Source organism: Equus caballus, chromosome 23 (genome assembly GCF_041296265.1).
Source record: "Equus caballus isolate H_3958 breed thoroughbred chromosome 23, TB-T2T, whole genome shotgun sequence".
Taxonomy (NCBI): domain Eukaryota; kingdom Metazoa; phylum Chordata; class Mammalia; order Perissodactyla; family Equidae; genus Equus; species Equus caballus.
In genome coordinates, this window is record NC_091706.1 from 29,180,464 (window position 1) to 29,192,588 (window position 12,125).

The 12,125-nt window shown below is 41.0% G+C and overlaps 1 long non-coding RNA gene across 1 annotated transcript in view; it reads right to left on the reverse strand.

The window, feature by feature from the left end:
- LOC138920405 (uncharacterized) overlaps positions 1-12,125 on the reverse strand; it is a 275,283-nt gene that overhangs the window by 212,204 nt on the left and 50,954 nt on the right. The window lies entirely within an intron of this gene.

Sequence of the window (12,125 nt, forward strand, 5' to 3'; positions counted from 1 at the left end):
CTGGAGCCTGGGTCACCATGGTAATGGTGATTTGAGAAGTTTTTCAGGAATTAGGACCCCTTGTCTGGTTGAGGCCACTTGAGACCACCAACTCATCAAGTCGGCCTGTGCAGATGTCCAATAAGTTACCTTTTGACATTAAGAGGCTAAAATCTCCACCTTCAGATCATGCCAATGCCAACATTTTGTGAGCATGCGTCCTATGAAGAGGCATGAAGTCTGACTACGCTTGCACAGATCATCAGTTACCTCACCTCTCCTCACCTCGGATCACCTACCTCCATTACTACAGACCACCTTGCCCCCTACCCCATAAATGTCCCTGAGCCCCCATTTTCACGGAGGCAGATTTGAGACTCGCTCTCCCATTTCCTCACTTGGCTGTTTTGTGATTAAAACCCTCTCTCTGCTGCAATCTTGTCATCTCTGCATTTGGCTTTCCAGGTGATGGGCAAAAACGAACCTGGTTCGGTAACAGTTTGGCAGAATTTGGTCTAAGGCTATTTTCAATATAAACTACCACCTAGTAGAAAAATTGTGTGGGAAATGAACATATAAAGAATTTTGTTGAACTTTAACAAATGAATCTGAATATTGTTGAATGGTCAGATTAACTAAAGATCAGTCCACCATACAGCGGTGCGTGTTTCTAAACACAAAAAGTTGAGCTGCATTTTTCAGGACAGAACTAGCTCCCAATTTTAAAAATGATTGACTGTGCCAATCCCACAACCTTGATTGGGTTCAGACATCAGACACTTGCCCAGGCTTATGCAGCCAGTTAGGGTTGAGCTGGGCTGAAAGCTTATGACTTTCTAACCTTCAGCTTCCTGAAATTTCTAAGATTTTGGGCGTTTCTTTCTCGCCATTCCTCAGAGGTTATTTTGAGGTTTTTTGGAGAAGTACACTGTTTTACATTTTTATAGCAGCATCCTTAAGCTGTGATCCTTGGTCTTCAGTATGCGTAAGAATCAGTTCAAGGGCTTTATAAAAATGTAGGTTTGATTCCCAAACTTTACTCCATACAATTCACTGTATTTAAGTGGAACCCAGAAATCTGCATTTTTCATTCACGCTTTCAGGGGACTTGGATGTAAATGGCCTGGAACTATGGTTGACTAAATACCTTCTAGAATGTTCACTTGGGCTTCATTGGGGTAAGGAGAGTCATTCAAGTAGAGAAGTCCAATGAGAAGGCTTTTGAGCACCTGCCTCAGAAAGGAAGTTAGATATTAGTTTCCAGAGAATGAAGTCACCATTCAATATACGAAGCCCTTAGAAACATTAATTAAATCTGGGATGTATTATTTATTGAGTATTATGTGTATCTGCTTTCCTCCCAGTATCTCATCTATTTATTCTTGTATAATTGTTCTGCTTAGGATGTTGCTTTTCTAAATCCAAACACTAAAATGCATACATTCCTTCCTTACTGGCATTTGGTTAAAAGATTTTATAAAGGTTTAAATCTAATTGTGATGTTCCTCTCAAGAAGCAGTTCTCAAATATTAGCACACACAGAAGTCACCTAGGAAGAAGAGGGATGCTTTATAAGTGATGCCTCATCTACGAAAGCTATACAAACAACTGGCCTAAGAGAACCATGAGTGAAGCCACGGCCCAGGACAGAGAATGCAAACTGACCCCTAAGGGGATCATACAGTACCAGGTCCTGGCCACACAGCACCACATCCCACTCAAGGAGCCACTAAATGCCACCCTACGGCAGAGTATTCTCTTGCATCAGAATTACCTGGGATTGCTGATAGAAATACAGATCGCTGGGACACATTCCAGATCTGCTGAATCAGAATCCCTGGGGAATGGGCCCCAAACCTGTACTTTTTTGGGTTTTTTTTTTTTTTTTTTTTGAGGAAGATTAGCCCTGAACTAACATCTGCCACCAACCCTCCTCATTTTGCTGAGGAAGATTGGCCATGAGCTAACATCCGTCTCCGTCTCCCTCTATTTTATATGTGGGGCCCCTGCCACAGCATGGCTTGCCAAGCAGTGCATAGGTCCGCACCCAAGATCCAAACCGACAAACCCCGGGCTGCCTAAGCAGAACATGCAAACTTAACCACTGTGCCACTTGGAACCCCCAGATCTGTACTTTTAACGAACATCTTCAGTGATTTTTATTGACACTAGAGTTTGAATACAATCCCTGAGGTGGACTTTTACAATTAGATTCATGCCATTCACAAAAATCTCTCAACCAAGTACCTGCAGTTGTACCTATTTGCCTTTTTAAAAAGAGCTTTGGTGCAGAGAAGTGGCACTTAAGCAGGAAGAAATGAAACGAGAGTAAATATAAATGTGATATTGGGGAGAAATACAGACATACTACAGGAGCTTCTGAGTCAGGAAGTTTAAAGATAAACAAGTGATTTATAACTAAGATAGAGTACTGTGGATAAAAGCACTACATTCTAACTATTTTAAAAAAGATAATTATAGTGTTAAAAAGTGCCAAATGCAGTTCATTTTATTTATTATCACAATGTATATTTTTGAAGATATAAACGATACCATAAAAACAGAGATTCATGACAAGTAAGAGGAGTTAACAAGCTGTCTGACATGCAGAATCTAACCTTGGGCTGTTTAACAGGAACTCCACTGCTAATCACTAAGTATACAAGGCAGAAGAATAAATGCTCTGCTCTGCTGAGAGCCATGAACCAGAGAACAGAAACCCTCCTTTGAACCAGACAAGATTTCCCATGGGAGAAGAGTTTGCAAAGCACAGTTTAGGCTGGTATGACTGGAAAAAGAGTCTAGTGATCAGAATGGCGAGTGCAGAAGCACGAATCACAGGTCAGTCTCTCCAGTAGAGTTCACCCATGTGAATTACAGGCAGTAGCACAATCGATAACAGCATAGATCATGGATGCTTGTGGAAGGCTCCAGTTGAAAGGGACATTAGATCATTGAGTTGAATCTCCTTGTTTTATAGATAAGAAGTCTAGGCAAATAATTTAGTCTCTCTGGGCTTTGATGTCATACCAACTCATTTGTGCTAAGGCAAGACTGCCTCCCTAATGATGAGACTTATCATTTGGTGCCTTTTTACTCAATACAGTTTCTCAAAATTTGGTGGCTCTGCTAAGTCATGACAGACAATAGAATTTTATGTAATGTCTGCTTCAAAATCTTAAAATCAGAATATTATATAATTATTCTAATTTAAGCCTCAATTATTTATTGAATAACTCCTATGTGTGAAATACTTGTTAGATGTTGGAATTAATCCTTTCCTCTATAAAACCTAGCAAAGATGCTTCATGAGAGCATGGTTATTACGGTGTGTCTTCTATTTGGCAGGTGTTGAACTGTTACTGCATATTAGGATGATAATAGATTCCATATACTACAGTTACACTTTGCACCTGCTGTCTACTGAGATTTTCACAAGAATCAGAAACACATTTCTTGAGGATCTCCCTTAGCAACAACACTAAAGATTAAACAAAGAAAATGTTTTAAAATTGGGCCGATCTATCAGACATTATCATTGCTCTTGAATAGAACAGAGTCCAGGGACAGCGGAGGTAACTGAAAACTTACCCAGCAGTCTTCTCAGGAAGGAAAAGGGGTCCATTTTCACTCCAGAGAATTCTTCCATAAACTCTACTCAATAGGACAATTATTTTCAAACTGCGTAGAGCCCCAGAGTTCCAGAAAGATGCCTCTGAATGAATGACGTATGGGTACAGGGACATACAAAGTAGGGGTGTGGGAAGAGAAAACTCTGGATAAACTGAAACAGTTCTTCTCTTATGTATTTTATATATTGGGGTCCCATGTAAGCTTCCATTTCTACCCCACTCCAAAAAATATTTCTGCTGCTGCTAAAAACCATTTGAAAACATTGCACAAAGTCACCACATACATCAAACATTCTAATTTCATAGAATGGCATATATAACACTTTGCAACAATCAAAAGTCTTGGTTAACAACTATATTTATTGTATAGGTATTTGCCTTCCTTCTCTGTATGTGAATGTATCTTAGATCAAGAGAATTTACTGAACTCTTTCAAAGAGATCAAAACAAAAAGAACATTGTTTAAATAACCAGTTTCCATAGGGTATAAATGTAAACATGAAAGTCCTAGATTCTTGTCAGTCATCTTTTATTTCTCTTTTTAGAAAATTCAATAATTTCCTAGATACTAGTCCCTTGAAATCTGTCTTAATTATACTCTCACTAGTAAGTTTCCTACATAATGGTAATCACAGATGTCTATAATACTTGCCTAGTGAAAATGTCAAAGGAGACTCTGTGTGATCTCTATTAGTATCACATAATTAAAGGTCCTGATATATTCTGGGAGGGTCTCTGTGGGGATTTTAACTAGGGGCTCATTGGACATGCAGCTAGCTGAATAGATTGGCCCTTGCTAAAACTGAATACAACTCCATCACCATTGAAGGGATTAGTGGAACAATAATCAGCAATAAAATACTATGGGGATCTGAGAAGTTAAATACATGGTAATAGTCATCCCAATAAAACTGTCCTGGCAATGACTAATGAATTGCCTCAACTTAATAGTGTCTCCGTCATGCTGGGAAAGCCACAGAAATAGAGCCAAGCCACACATTAGAACCTATTTGAGGCCTTTGTGAACTGGTGTCTTCTTTGGTTATATTAGACAAATTCATCCAACAAATAGTTACTGCATGTCTGCCAAGTGCCAGGCACTGAGGGGGGTGAGGTCCTCCCTCTAGCTCTGTTCATGAAATGGTGAGGGGTCTTATTTCTTGCCTTGCTTCAATAAGTTCCCCCACCTCAGAGCCCATTTAAATCTTTCAAGGGTCACTGAGGTCAGGAAAGGGATAGTGCTTGGCTCCACAGTTCTCCCCTCAACTCCCCAGCTCTGCTGACCACCTGGACTTAAGAAACTTCAAAGAAAGCATCAGCTTGAGCCTCTTCCACTGCCACAACCTCCACCCACAAAGATCTGATCATTTAAATGTTAACTTTAAGAACCAAAGGAGGACATGCTTTCAACATCCAAATCAAGATGATAGGACAGAGAGCAGAAAGACCTTTTCAACCAGTAACTTATTAAAAAAGAATTCTAGGGGCTGGCCTGGTGGTGTAGTCACTAAGTTCACGCACTCTGCTTTGGCAGCCCAGGGTTCGTGGGTTCAGATCCTGGGTGTGGACCTATGCATCACTCATCAAGCCACGCTATAGTGACATCCCATATACTAAGTAGAGGAAGATTGGAACAGATATTAGCTCAGGGACAATCCTCCTCAAGCAAAAAGAGGAAGACTGGCAACAGGTGTTAGCTCAGGGCCACACATACACAAAAAAATTCTGTGAGCCTCAGCTATGTAGAAGTGATACCAAACCTCTTAATCTCAAGTTTGTGTGCCCATGCACAGTAAGCCAAACACTGAGACATCAGTGCTTGGAGATGGAGAAAGGTTTATTAGAACTGGCCAAGAAGAGAAGATGGGAGCATAAATTTAGTCAAATCTGCCTTAACAAGAGCAGAAAATGGGGGGTTTTATAGAGCTAAGGGGCGTGGCAGGAGGAGCTTCGGAGAAACAAAGGGGTCACTCCCAATAAGCCCCTGGGCAATCTGCAAGGGCTGCTGGGGGTCAGCCACTGGTGATCATAACCTCCCTGAAGGCCTTCTCTTTCTTCTGCAAAACAAACTCACAAACCCTCAAGACCCGAGTCACCTCTCCAGTTAAACAAGAAAACAGCAAATTGACAAGATTCATCTATGTCTGTGCTGGGAACAAGATCATAAAGCATTTACATTCTTATTGAAAATCTCAGTAACCCTCAGGTACTCAACTTCAGAGGTGCTGTGTTAGGTGCAAGATCAAAGAAATGGGTAAGCAGGGTTCTTGCCTGAGAGAACTTTAAAGTCTAAGGGAGGAGAAAGAAGTACTATAAATATGACATTGCCTAAAAGATGCAAACAAGCGCTTCCGAAAGAGAGAAAAAGACAACAGCGCTTTACACAGCTGAAGGCAAAAGCTGGGATTCACAAAAGTGGGGCAGTCTGTACTGAAGAGATGCAAAGGATGACTGGGCCACGACATGCCAGCCCCCGATCTCCATTTGCATTTTCTGTGCTAAGTAGATAGAAAGTCAGAGGAACCTTCCCTGGGATCTTTCCCCCTCTCTGTTTGGCTTCATATTTTTCCACAATCCCTTCCAAACAAGAATTTTAAGCACCACAAGATCATGTTTCCTTTTTTTCCAATCTAGGGAGATCAGGACTGACCTGAAAACTTGGGCATTTTCAGTCACCTTTATGAAAGACAGAAAAGCCATTTTGAGAAGGCTGAGCTCTGGAGGCTGGAAGGATGGCTTCAGATTCCCACCAAAGAGTCAAAAATAAAAACTAGAATTTCTTATCTCTTAAGATCATTTCTGATATGCTGCCTCGTATTCTCTTCAGCCTCCCTCCACTAGGAAGGTTTTGGTTTCTTACTTGACTACAACATGATCATTTTAGTGAAACCCAAAGTTTGTGATGGTCACAGGCCCAGGAGACCAGTGTGGACAGACGTTGGACTCCTACAGCCATCCTCACAACTCCTGCCCAAACTCTGACGGGCTCCTCAGCACAAGACTTGCTGTTATCCCTGACTTTGGTTTCCTGGGGTGGAAGACAGGGAGCATGATGACCCACTATTTCCAACTGAACTGAAGGAGCCCAAGAGCAATGAGTAGAATGACGATATGACCACCTACTGATGGGACACTGAATAACTTCTCTCTGACCACAGGCTTGAGCACAGCAAAGGCATGTTTCCATGCTAGGACAGTGGAACAGGGCATAATTGCTCAAGCCGACAGTGTGCAGGTGGGGTCCGTGGCACCCAGTAGCCCTCAATGCTTTTCCACCTCCTGACCACATCTGTGAACTTTTTTAAAATACCAAAGCCCAAGCCCCACATCTGACCAACTGAATAAGAATTTTGAGGGATGGTGCTGAAGTGTTGATGTTTAAAAGCTTCGCACATTATTCTAATTGAACCACCTTGAGCTGTGATCCAACGGGAATATAGACACCAGCATGTGAGAGGTCCTCGGGCTTGAGATGCTCTGCCCTTCTTTATCATTAGTTTCTAACAGCCCCACACAAGTAATAGCATCCTTGAAATGAAATCCAGGAAGAGATAGTTTGTAGATGAAATCAAGAAGGCTTACACCTTTTTGAGAGCCCACAATACCTAGCCATGACAGTGGTAATGTAGCAGAGCAGGCATAACTTTGGAAGTCTAAGACTTACTGATCAAAAGAGAGAATGAAAGAGAACAGATCCCATTAAAAGGTACTCCCTCTTCTATCCTCTTTTAATTTTCTTTCCAGAGATTCTGATTTGATGGTGTTGGGGTGGGGCTTCAGGCATGTATACTTTTTCAAAATTCTCTTGGTGAGTTTAATGTATGCCAGGGCTGAGAACTACTTGTGAGAACTCCCTTCTCTCAAGCTTTCTTGCATATTATAATCACCTGGGGAGCTTTTAAAACTCCTGATGCCCCAGGGCACATTCCACACCAACTGAATCAGAATCTCTGGGGACGGGACCCAGGCATCAACACTTTTTAAGTTCCCAGGGTGTTTCCAATGTGTGAGTCCAAGTGGAAACCAGTGCTTAAAAGTCTGCTGCAGGGCCAGCCCCATGGCATAGTGGTTGGCTTCGTACATTCCACTTCAGCGGCCCCCGGTTCTCCAGTCCGGATCCTGGGCAGGGACCATTCATCCAGCCATGCTGTGGCATCATTCTACGTGCAAAATGGAGGAAGATTGGCACAGATGTTAGCTCAGGGCCAATCTTCCTCACAAAAAAAAAGTTTCCTGCAGAGGAAAGAACACTAAGAACTCTCCTTCCACTAAGAAGAAGAAATAACTAGGCTCTGCTTTGCCACTAATTTCTGTGTGCCCTTGGACATCTCACTTTTCCATTCTGGGCATCAGTTTCCCCACTTGTAAAATAGACCATTTAGACTTGTAAAATGGACCAAGATTTCTCCAGCCCTGATGCACAATACTCTACGCATGTAAAAAGGCTTTACTAAGAAAACTCCCTCAGTCGCATGTGTTGCCTCCCACAGCTCTGACTGTATCTACAGCTCTCTGCTGTTAAAAAGAGGCAGTAATCTGACTCAAGGATTAACAATTCTAGGCATTGTCTCCAAAGCAGGAGAGTATGAGGGAATACAATTCTTCCCTACCTCTTCCAACATATTGAGGATGTAATGGAACCATGATCCTGTGTACAATAACTGTCACCAATCAGTATGACCAAGAGTCATGGTCAGAATGTGGTCTGGGATGAACTGGCTGTCACACATGTAGAAAGAGCTGTACATGATTAACACATAGTTTTAGTTCTTTCTCTGGAGCACAATGCATCAGGTATATACTCTTTGTTAATCTAGACATAGATCACTAGCCGTGAGTCACTGGGAACAGCATGCATCAGTGCCAGGGTCCTCTGGACTTGGAATGCTCTGCCCACATTGCTTATTTATTTCTAATACCAGTACACAGGCAACATCACTAAAACAAAAGCTGGGGAGAAGATCATTAGCAACCAAAGAGAGATCATTAAAAGAGAGATCAGACCTGATCCTTCTCAAAAGGGCATGGATTAGATGAAGCAACACCCAGGAGAGCATTTTGTAAAACATCATTTTTCTACCTTTTTTCCCTTGGACTCCTTTCTCTCACAACACATAAAAGTTCATTTTTAAAGACTTAAATTATTCCCTGCTGTGACATAATTCCTCCACAGATGGGTCCCATTTGATAGCCCAGACACCAACTTGCTGTAATCTAACACACAAGAAGGAAGCAGGCCACATGGAGATGCTACCAATTAACACAGGATTTAAGAGAAGGCAACAATGCAGTTAATAAGGAAACAATCACCATTCTCATTTCCAATTCTGTATGAGTGTTAGATTTTATCACAAGAGAAAGTGAAATCATGCAACTAGGTGGCCTCTAAATACAAGAGAGAAAATAGAAAGGACCCGGGTTGTTGAAAAAAGAGTGAGACAATTCTGTGAAGCAAAGGCAGCAACAGGATGATAGAACAATGTTGTCCAGCGAGAAATGAAAAGGTCTTTACCAATGTAATAAGGCAGAACATGCCTCTTCACCTCTTCTTTGTTCCAGTTCTTCCAAGACCAGGGAGAGCAAATGCATTCAGCTGTTGAACGAATTCAGCTGCAGGTCTATAAACCACAATCACAGGGAAGGAATCTTCATATGACAAAGGAGACCTATTTTTACATATCATAGGTTACTGGAAAATGATGTGGAGGAAAATAATAATGAAAACAGCGACAGGGAGGAAGATTTCTCCAAAATTACAGATGAAGAAACTGAGATTTAGAGGTTAATGCCACACAAAGCCAGGACTTTTCACCCCAGACTCAGCTCTTCTGTCCATACCACAAAGATGCTATGGGAAATTTGTTGTATTTTCAAACAAATAAATACTTGCACTATTTATCTGAAAGTCAGACTGCTGTCAACCTCAAAATTGCCCAAACATAGAAGTAATAATAGCAGTAGTTAATCATGTGCCAAGTGCATTCTGTGCTCCAGTCTCTCCCTAAAATAACTATCATACATTGGCCCATTTAACTCCTGACAACTCTCTCACTAGATGCCATTATTTCCCCCATTTTACAGATGAGGAAAAAGAGGCACAGGGATGGTGAGTAGCTGCCTGAGATCACACAGTTAAGAACTGTCAAAGGCAGGATTCAAGACCAGGCCATTGGCTCTAGACCCCACATGCACAACCACTATTTGATTGTGTAAGAGAAGCAAAGACTCTGAGCATTGGTCTACCCCAAACTGTGATCAACATTTACACCATGATTGCTTAAGCCTCCCTTGGAGCCTTACTGACTCTTATTTAACATCTAATTCTTAGCAAGCTTACAAAGTACTCTTACATGCAAAGCCAGAAAAATTTGGCTCCGACCTATAGTTCTACCCTCATCTTCTGCCATTCTCACTATGCTCCAGTGTCACGAGCCTACATTAGTGCTCTCCTCTGGGCCTCTCCACCTGCCATGCCCTTTGCATAGAATGCTCTTCCCATCATCCTATGCCTGATGACCTCCTACTCACCCTTCAGACTTCAGTTTAAATGTTACTTTCTCAAGGAGGCTTACCACCATTCTACTTTTCCATAGTGCTTTGCTATCAAAGCACTTACCACAATTAGTAATTATACATTCATTTGGCTGATTATTGGCTTTGCAAGTGCAAAAATAGAGACAGTTCTGCTCACCCATGTACAGGCTGTGCTTGTTATGCTCCAGAATGCAATAGATGTAGAATAAATATTTATTGGATACATTAGTTGAATTAATAACTTTCTCATAATTTTCATATCTCTAAGAGGTGATGAGGTAAGGGTATATTAAACTCATTTCATTGATGTTGGCACTTAAGACCAGAGAGGCTTGCAGTGATTTCCATAATCACCCAATGTTACCTTCCATCACTCCATGAGAGGAGTTGATAATGGAGCTGTCCTCTATTTTCAACAGCAAATAAAGTGTGTGCTCACAGGGTCAGGCAAGGATGCTGTCAAAACCAGCTCTGTGCCCATTTGCCTTCCTCATTTTCCCAGCACTGCAAAACATTAATGTTCTATTGTCATTTGATAGCCATCAGAAGTCCACAGTGTTCTAGGCACTATATAGAACAAGTCCTTGCTTCCAAACATTACCTAACAACATAACAAGTCAAATTCAAGCAATTTTGAGTAGTCCTTAGACTTTAGTCGAAAAGCCTGGATGAGACTGATTCAGCCTTTAGAGTCAAAAGAAGTAGTAACCTAATGCATAGGAAGGATTGTCTATTGGCCTTCATCAGGTCATTGACCTCTCAGGCCCTTGGATTCCTCATGTGAAAAGATGAGAAACCTGGACTTGTTGATCTCTAAGATTTCCTCTTCTTTGCATGGTCTTCCAAACATACTTGTAGATTTGACTGTTCACAATCTGGCAGAAAAATTTTTTGAGATACTGATTACGATTTTCTTGTATTTTCTTCCTTCTCATTCAGGAAGGTAAAAGTCAATGCATCCACCCTTTAGAGGAAGTGTGGGGCAGGCTACAAATCAAAAGTTGCCTATGTGCAACTCCTTTCCTAGCTTTTATTTCTAAAAGAACCAAGACCATATAGGAGAAAAGAATTTGAGAAGTAAAAGTTGAGAAGAAAGAGGTCTACAGATATAGAGAACAGATGACTTGTAGACTGCTCCCTGGCGATGCCCAGGAGGCAACAGAACCTCACAGGACATGATAAAGGCTTATCTTCTAGGCTTAAAAAAGGGGCAGTTTTTCCTGGACTTCTGAGTTAGTTAACTGCAACTCCTACTACTTGCATATGATGACCTGTATTAAAAACAATAAAATCCGGTTACAATGGGTAGGCTTGCAGAGGAGGAAACATCACCGACAAGACGACCCACATCCTCAGAACTGGAAGAGAACAGCAGCAAAGGAAGCTGCCCCTGATTTTGTGGGGAGCGTATGAAAGGCTTTGACCAAATAAGAACTTCCGGCTTTTTCTTCAAATAGAGCATACAGTTCAGTCATTCTTTTGTGTAGTCTCAGAGCCTAGTACTTAATAGATACATTTTAAATGATTAATTCATTCTAATTTTTAGTTACTGGTATAAGTGTTCATTTAAGTCATATTACTATATTAAGAACTGTCTCAGGAATAAATTTTCCTTGTTCACATAACCATAGATACTTAGGCAGACTGTTTTTTGGCATTCTATATTTCTCATTGTCAGCTGAAAAAACACATCTCATAATTAACAAGAAGCACCAACTAACATCCTCAGTAAAGATAAATAACTAGCAAACGCATGAGTAAAGTTTCAATTTATGCTTCTATTGTAAAGAATAATGATTTGAGAGGTGACTACTTTATATACATTAAGAATGGTAAACATTTCCATTCTATGCTCTAAAATTAACCCCCAAAACACAAACATGAATAAGAAACAGAACCACAATCTCCACTTTTATAAAATCAGAAGGCATGTATAACCCAGAATCACAATATATTAAGATGGAAGAATGATGGAGGAAT